Source organism: Plecotus auritus (assembly GCF_963455305.1).
Source record: "Plecotus auritus genome assembly, chromosome: 6".
Taxonomy (NCBI): Eukaryota; Metazoa; Chordata; class Mammalia; order Chiroptera; family Vespertilionidae; genus Plecotus; species Plecotus auritus.
Genome location: NC_137773.1, coordinates 105,674,056 through 105,683,303, shown reverse-complemented (window position 1 = coordinate 105,683,303; position 9,248 = coordinate 105,674,056). Strand labels below are relative to the sequence as shown.

Genomic DNA, 9,248 nt, shown 5'->3' with positions numbered 1-9,248 from the left:
CTCTTGCTTATATCAATTAGCTTTTAATAAAATTAGTTTTGTTATAAATCATTTTGCTTAAAGTCATAGAACTTATTGCATTGAGGACTTTACTATAGGGCCTTTGCAGATGTAATCAAGTTAAGATGAGGTCACCCTGGAGTAGAATGGGCCCTCACCGAATGGCTGGTGACCTTGTAAGATAAATTTGGACACAGAGATGGCCATGTGGATACAGACCTAGAAATCGGAATGATGTGTTTTAGAAGCCAAAGAATGCCAAGGAGTGCCAGCAGCACCAGAAGCTGGAAAGGTGCAGGAAAGAGTCTTCCCTAGAGCCTTTGGGGGGAGCATGGACCTGCCAACTCCTTGATTTTGAACTCTCAGAACCGCGAGAGAATAAATTTCTGTTGTTAAGCCACCCAATTTGTGGGACTTGGTTCTGGTGCCTCAGGAAACCATACCTATGTCCTGGTCTGACTCATGTGATATTCTGGTCTCTCCTCCTGGAGCACCCCTTCCCTCTTCACCAGTGGCCATTCTCCCCATGATCGATTATTCTTTGGACTGACCAACAAGTCTTCCTTTGTCAGTAACTCGTAGGCGTTTTCGTTTCCTCTCCACTGTCACTTCCTTCCACCACATAAAATCCCACCAAGTTGCAAGATTTGTCTATCATTGTGTCAATGTTGTTTTTGTGGAATATCTACAGCATTCCACAACCAGAGAGCAGCTGATTTAAAAAAATCCCATGCCAGGGGTGAGTTGGCACTGTAAAAACTTGGAGGTCTGTTTTCCTAAATCACCAATGTAGTAGTAAGCAGTTTCCATGTTGTAAAACCCTAATTTCTCTCCACACTCAGAACTACCCTCCTCGCAGCTGTGACATCCCTACGGATCTTCCCAACACTGCACATCAAAAAGATGGATGATGCAATAAGTGCTGTTGGGACAACTAGGAAAATAAAAGGTAAATCCATAGCTCACAATTGATCTCAGTATAAATTTCTGACAGATCAAAGCATCACATGTGCAAAATAAAATCATAAAAGTGCTAGGGGAAAAAACCACATGGGGGGCCTTTTAAAAATAACAGTTTGAGCCCTGACCAGTGTGGCTCAGTTGGTTGAAGCGTTGTCCCGTGCACCAAAGGATCAAGGATTCAATTCCCGGTCAGGGCACATATCCAGGTTGTGGGTTAGATCTCCCGTGGGGAGCATATGGGAGACAACTGATCAGTGTTTCTCTCTCTCCCTTTCCCTTCCTCTCTCTAAACTCAATTTTTTTAAAAGAGCTTCTATGTGTATTTTACCATCATTTTTTAAAAAGAGCCTCTATAAATAAATTTTTAAAAGTCTGACAGCTAAAAAAAAATTTCCCAGGAAAAGAATAGCAGTCCATCTTTTTTTAAAGAATGAGAAGATGCTCAGTTTCATCCTGTTATGCAAAGAGCCAAGGTCCAGAAGGCTTCAGTGTATAGTGGAACCTCGGTTCCCAAACTTAATTGGGAGGGCTGTTCAAAAACCAAATCATTTTTTCCCATGAGAAATAATACACATTTAATTAATCCATTCCAGACCCTCAAATTACTCCCTGTTTTGACCTTTCTTATACACAGTACATGTCTAATGTACTGTTTAATCTATAAATAAATACTTTAACAAAAAGGATGTGAAATGAAAATTTAACAAAAAGGAAATGAAATACACAGTAAAAAATGAAAATTTAATAATAATAAGCAGCAACAAAAGCAAAAAAAAAAAAAACCCACAAAAATATGCACAGCACAATTTTCTGATGTTAACAATGTGAGGTTTAGTGGTAAACTAACTCAGACTGGCACATCCTCTCCTTTGCTTGTTGCCTGAGAGACACGTTACTGGTCATACAGGTATCAGCATGAAAGGGTTGTCAGGTTGAGAAGTGAATTATTCAAGATGGAAGACAGTTGAGAACTGAGGTTTGACTGTTAATTCTTGCTGATTCAAAAAAATAAAAATAAAACCCAGAGGACTGGCTGTGAAAGACATGCGTTTATTAGGACCTACATGTGCAGAAGGGGAGGGGAGGGGAGGGCAGCCTACTGGTGAAGTCTCTGCCACACAGACTTTCTCACTACAGGATTATATAGAGTACAACAAGCAAAGCAAACAGAGTAATCGTGTTTACAATCCAGGCTCACATCCAGAAACTGTTTCTTTTTGGTCATTTCTTGAATGAGGAGTGGCCAGGCTCCCAAGGTTCCACAGGACACTTACAGATGGCCTTCATTATACAGTTTGCCCAAAGGGTGGGTGGGGGAGTTGGAATTTGGGAAGGGGCCTATGTTCTCACATACAGACAGTCCTCGGGTTATGTCGGACTTGACACAGGTCGTTTCGTGGTTACGTTGCCATCTCCCACTTATTTATTAAAAAAAAAAAAAAAGTTCTGTCATTTCGAAGCATGTACATATGTGCTTTATGTTTTTTATTATTTATTTACCACAAGTAAAGGTCAGGAATTGTTATCTTTCTTTTAAATTTTTTTTACTGTTTCACTTCATTACTGCTATGCATGTGCTCTATGTGAGTGACGTAGGTGCTTATGTAGGTGGGTTCCGACTTACGTCGAAAATCGCGTTACATCGCGCCGTAGGAACAGATCTCCAACATAACCCGAGGACTTATTGTATTCACATATCAATTCACACACTCCATCCCAACATGGGTACCTTTCTTCTCCACTCCATATAATCTGCCCATTACATCTTCCACAAACCCTGGGGAGGGAGAAAAATGGGTGAGGCATTGTATCCATATACCACAGCAACAATATACAGCAAAAGAACAACAGAATTATACATATCAGTATCAGAATATATAAAGCTGATCATCAGACCCAAGACAAGTTTCCAAACCATGTTGAGATAGGATCGTTGACTGGATTTGTGTTCCAAAACAGCCCAGCAGTAGCAGAGAGGGTAATCTCTGAATATACCCAATAATCCAAAACATTAGACTGGAGATCCACTTCTTCAACCCATCTCACAAAGCTGTCAGCCTGCACTGAATTAAGGAAAATAAGACAAATGTTTAACAGGAATCAACAGAGGCATATCAGCACCAGTGGGGAGTATAAAGACTGTTGCTCTGTCCTGTTTATCCTTGTTCAGGTGGTCTCCCTGGTCTCCTATGCCATAACTTTTACTGGCGACATCCCCTGGCCTAGAATGCCAGCTGTGAGAGGAAGAGTCTGAATCTGCCAGATGGAAATAATTAAGGTACCTACTCAAATAGGTTTCTTAGGGTTATTTACTTGAATAGTGGTTTGCCATTTACCAGTTACGGTAGGTTGTATAAGCAAGTCCTGGGGAAGACCCTCCCCTCATTGGGGCTGCAAGAGTGCACCAAAGGGTACAAGTTCGAGTTTCCCAAGGCCAGGTTAATACAATAGCTCCATGGTGTATGTCCTGGGGTGCTGGCACAACAGGTAATTCTTCATTCCCCAAGAAGGTCTTACCTTAAGATCCATTATTCAAACTTGCACTCTCAGTAAAGATGCCCATGTCTACTGCAGCATCTGGAATGCTGCAGGTCAATCTGGTAAGGCCTTTTTATTTACTTATGTTAATCCTCACCCAAGGATATTTTCCCATTGATTTTTAGAGAGAGTGGTAGGGAGGGGAAGAGACAGAGAGAAAAAAACATTGATGTGAGAGAGACACATTAATTGGTGGGTGGCCTCATGCACGCTCCAGAACCAGGGCTGAGAACAAAGGTTGAGGTTTGAGCCTGCAACCAAGATATACTGTGGAGGACAGTTCTCTCAGGCAGACAATTGCTATCCTGGTGGTATTTGCCTGGGAATAAGACAGTTGACACACCCTATTGGAAAACACCTTGCACCTTGGTGTGGAGTAGGTGAGGCCCATTAAGAGACTGATAATAACAATTAGCCTCGCCCTAACTGGTTTGGCTCAGTGGATAGAGCGTCGGCCTGCGGACTGAAAGGTCCCAGGTTCGATTCCAGTCAAGGGCATGTACCTTGGTTGTGGGCACATCCCCAGTAGGAGGTGTGCAGGAGGCAGCTGATTGATGTTTCTCTCTCATTGATGTTTCTAACTCTCTATCCCTCTCCCTTCCTGTCTGTAAAAAATCAATAAAATATATTTTTTTTAAAAAAACAAAACAATTAGCCTCCAGGCAGAAGTAACTGCCCTACCCTGTTAAAAAATTCTCACCACACCTGTGGAAAATTACCTGAGGGCTATTGAAGACTAAATCCAGCTTGGCCCACATGGCACAGCGGTTGAGCGTAAACCCCTGAACCAGGAGGTCATGGTTCAATTCCCAGTCAGGGCACATGCCTGGGTTGTGGGCTTGATACACAGTGTGGGGCATGCAAGAGGCAGCTGATCAGTGCTTCTCTCTCATCATTGGTGTTTCTATCTCTCTCTCTTCCTTCCTTTCTGATATCAATAATAATTTATTTAAAAAAAAGAAGACTTAATCCAATCAGTCTTCAGGCAGAGGCAGGTCTCTGGACACTTGGAGTCTTTGCCTGATCTAATTAGACCAAAACATCTTTTGACACTATCCTTCACTAGATATTGAGAGATGCAGATCTACCTAATACATAGTCACAAACCCTAACAGGCAGCCAAAATAAGGAGACAAGAAAACAATCCCCAAATGAAAGAACAAGAGAATTATCCAGAAGAGAAGATAAATGAAATGGAGGTAAGAAATTTATTTGAGCCAAAACCGGTTTGGCTCAGTGGATAGAGCATCGGCTTGTGGACTGAAGGGTCCCGGGTTCGATTCCGGTCAAGGGCATGTACCTTGGTTGCGGGCACATCCCCGGTGGGAGGTGTGCAGGAGGCAGCTGATCGATGTTTCTCTCTCATCGATGTTTCTAGCTCTCTATCCCTCTCCCTTCCTCTCTGTAAAAGATCAATAAAAATATATTTTTTTAAAAAAGAAATTTATTTGACATAGAGTTCAGAATAATGATAGTAAACATGTGCAACAGCATGAGAAAATATATAGTAACTATGAAAACAGAAGAGTCAGAAATAAAGAATTACATAGCACAAATAAAGTACACATTGGAAGGAATACACAGCAGATTAGGAGACTGAAGGATTTAATTAGTGAATTAGAAGACAGAGTAGAAAAAAAATCACTCAATCATTTTCCAAAAAGAAAAATCAATTAAAAAACAGGAGGACAAGTTAAGAAAGTTGTGGTACAACATGAAATATAACAATATTCTCATAGTAAGTGTACCAGAGGAGGAAGAAAGGTAGAAAGAGATAGAGAAAGTTTTTGAAGAAGTTATTGCAGAAAAATTCCCTCACCTGGTGAAGGAAAAAGTCACACAAGTTCAAGATGTACAAAGAACCCCAAGCAAGATGAACCTAAAGAGGCCCACTCCCATACACATCATAATTAAAATGCCAAAAATTAAAGACAAAGAGATAATCTTAAAGGCAGCAAGATAAAAGCAAATGGTTAATTACAAAGGAGCTCCCATAAGACTGTCATCTGATTTCTCATCAGAAACTAAAAAAGCCAGAAGGGAATGGCATGAAGTATTTAAGGTAATGGAAAGCAAGGATCTGAGACCAAGATTACTATATCCAGCAAGGCTATCATTCAAATAGACAGTGAAATAAGAACATCCCAGACAAAAAAAAAAAAAAAAAGGCTAAAGGAGTTTATCACAACCAAGCCAGCACTACAAGAAATGCTAAAGGGACTGCTGTAATGAGAAGAAAAAATAGAGAGAAAAATGTAGGCATACAGAATTAAAATGGCAATAAACAAGTACCTATCAATAATAACCTTAACAACTGAAGGACTTGTATGCATGCATATAAGAGTAACCAATGGATTCAAAACATTGGGGGGTGAGGGCATGTATGGGAGTGGGTTGGGGGTGGGGGGCAATGGTAAGATATGTACACATATAATACCTTAATAAAAATTTGAAAAAAAAAATAACCTTAAATGTAAATGGATTAAATGCTCCAATCAAAAGACATAGGTAGCTGAATTGATACAAAAACATGACCCAACTATCTGCTATCTACAAGAGACCCACCTCAGAACAAAAGACACACACACAGGATGAGAGTGAAAGGATGACAAATGTTTCCATGTAAATGGAAAAGAAAAAAAAGCTGGGGTAGCAATACTCATATCTGACAAAATAGACTTCAAAATGAAGGCCATCACAAGAAACAACAAAGGTCACTATATAATACTAAAGGGATCAATCCAACAAGAGGATACAACCCTGGTAAACATATATGTACCCAATATAGGAGCACCTAAGTATATAAAAAATACTTCTAGTGACTTTAAGGGAGAGATAAACAACAAAACAGTCATAGTAGGGGACTTTAACACCCCGTTGATTTCACTGGCTAGATCTTTCAAACAAAAATTTAACAAGTAGCCCTAGCCAGTTTGGCTCAGTGGATAGAGCATTGGCCAGAGGACTGAAGGGTCCCAGGTTCAATTCTGGCCAAGGGCACATGCTAGGGTTGCATGCTCGATCCCCAGTGGGGGACGTGCAGGAGGCAGCCAATCAATGATTCTCTCTCATCATTGATGTTTCTATCTCTCTCTCCCTATCCCTTCCTCTGAAATAAATAAAGAAATATATATTTTTAAAAAATAAATTTAACAAGTAAACAGTGACTCTAAAAGACACACTGGATTAGATGGATTTAATTGACATTTATAGAACATTTCACCCCAAAGCTGCAGAATATACATTTTTCTCAAGTGCACATGGGTCATTCTCAAAAATAGACCACATGTTAGGACACAAAACAAGTCTCTACAAGTTCAAGAACATTGAAATCATATCAAGCATCTTCTCAGATCACAGTAGAATGAAATTAGAAGTCAACTACAGTAAAAACACCCAAAAACATTCAAATACCTGGAAGCTAAATAGTATGTCATTAAATGAAGAATGGGTTACCAATGAGATCAAGAAAGAAATAAAAAACTTCCTAGAAACAAATGAACACACAAAAACCCCAAATCTCTGAGACACAGCAAAAGCAGTCCTGAGAGGGAAGTTCATAGCACTACAGGCCTACCTCAAAAAAACAAGAAAAATTAATAATAAACTATTTAACCTTACAACTTATAGAATTAGAAAGAGAACAACAAGAAAAGCCCAGAGTAAGTAGAAGGAAGGAAATAATAAAGATTACAGCAGAAATAAATGACATAAATACTAAAAAAAAATACAAAAATACAAAAAATAAATAAATAAAAGAAACCAAGAGCTGGTTCTTTGAAAGGATAAACAAGATTGATGAACCATTAGCCACATTCATCGAGAGTGACTTGTCAACGAGGCGGTGCAGCAGCCTCCCCAGCAGACACAGAGATGCAGATCTTTGTGAAGACCCTGACTGGCAAGACCATCACCCTTGAGGTTGAGCTTAGTGACACCATTGGGAATGTCAATGCTAAAATCCAAGACAAGGAGGGCATCCTGCCTGACCAGTACCATCTGATTTTTGCAGGCAAATAGCTAGAGGATGGCCACACTCTCTCAGACCACAATATTCAGAAAGAGTCCACCCTGCACTCGGTGCTTCATCTGAGGAATGGCATCATCGAACCCCCCCTCCGCTGTTGCAGAAGACCAAAGAAAAACCAAGTGATGCTTTAAAGAAAAGGAGTGACACTTTTTATTTACGCCAGCGGACTCAGGGAATAACTTTCCAAATCTGAGTAAAGTAACATGCAGGGGGCTTCTCTTTTATATCTTCCTGGGGTCTTTGTCCCGCAAATATGGATTATGTTTCTGATCCTTTTCGCAGGCCTTGCAAGAAGGCCCCCAAGTGTTGGGGGTCTCCAGGTCATATCTGATGGTCTGGCCTGGCGCCAGCGTTAATAACCCTTCCTCCGGGGCAGTGCACTGTTCACAGTTTTATGGCTTCTGTAACAAGTTCTGCAAGACCAGTTTCTGGGAAAGAGGTAGTGACTTAATTATAGGTTATCAAGAATGTGCACTGAGCTTGCTGGCATGGATTCCGATTGCTAGCCCCCCAAATATCAGGGTTACATTGGAATTAGCCCTTTTTAGCCTTCTCACCGCCAGCTCGCACAAAAGTACAACTGCAACAGGATGATCTGCTGCAAGTATTACACCCCCCTGCACTCCGTGCTGTCAACTGCCACAAGAAGAAGTGCGGCCACACCAACAATCTGCGCCCCAAGAGAATGTTAAATAAGGCCCTTCCACCAACTCCCTGGGTCCACAGGGCAGCCTGAACCTACCTGAACCTTGTGATCCTGGGGCCTCAGTAAAGTTTCTCTTTTGTCAACTGGAGCAGTAAAAAAAAAAAAGAAAAGGAAAGGAAAGGAAACGAAAGAAAAGAAAAGAAGAGAAAAGAAACAACGTGAGAGGACCCAAGTAAATAAAATCAGAAACAAAAGGAGAGAAGTAACCACTGACACCACAAAAATACAAAGGATTGTAAGAAAATACTATGAACAACTATATGCCAACAAACTGGACAATGTGGATGAAATGAACAAATTCCTAGAAAAATACAATCTCCCAAAACTAAATCAGGAAGAATCAGAAAACCTAAATAAGCCAATAACAACTGAGAAAATAGAAGCAGTGACTAAAAAAACAAAAACAAAAAAAACAAACCTCCCAGCAAACAGAAGCTCAGGTTTGGATGGCTTCCCATGGGGAGTTTTACCAAACATTCAAAGAAGAACTAACACCTATACTCCTCAAACTATTACAAAAAATCCAAGAGGAAAGAACACTTTTAAGTTCTTTTTATGTGGTCAGCATTATCTTAATTCCAAAACCAGACAAAGACACTACAAAGAAAGAGAATTTCAGGCCAATATCCCTGATGAACATAGATGCTATAATCATCAACAAAATATTACCAAATTGGATCTAGCAATACATTAAAAATATCATTCACCATGACCAAGTGAGATGCTGGTAAAATATACTCAAATCAATAAACATGATACATCACATAAACAAATTGAAAGACAAAAATCACATGATCAATAGACACAGAAAAAGCATTCAACAAAATCCAACACCCATTTTTGATAAAAACTCTCAGCAAAGTTAGAATAGAAAGAGCATATCTCAAGATGATAAAGGCCATATATGACAAACCTACAGCCAACATCATACTCAATGGGCAAAAACTAAAACCATTTCTGCTAAGAACAGGAACAAGACAGGGATGTCTGCTCTCACCACTCTTATTCAAC

The 9,248-nt window shown here is 40.0% G+C and overlaps 1 pseudogene across 1 annotated transcript; it reads left to right on the top strand.

The window, feature by feature from the left end:
• Positions 1–7,374: 7,374 nt before the first annotated feature.
• On the top strand, positions 7,375–8,267 carry LOC308251792 (ubiquitin-ribosomal protein eL40 fusion protein-like; annotated as a pseudogene). Its single transcript has 3 exons — positions 7,375–7,477; positions 7,565–7,650; positions 8,095–8,267. The product of its transcript is annotated as a ubiquitin-ribosomal protein eL40 fusion protein-like (transcript).
• Positions 8,268–9,248: the final 981 nt, after the last annotated feature.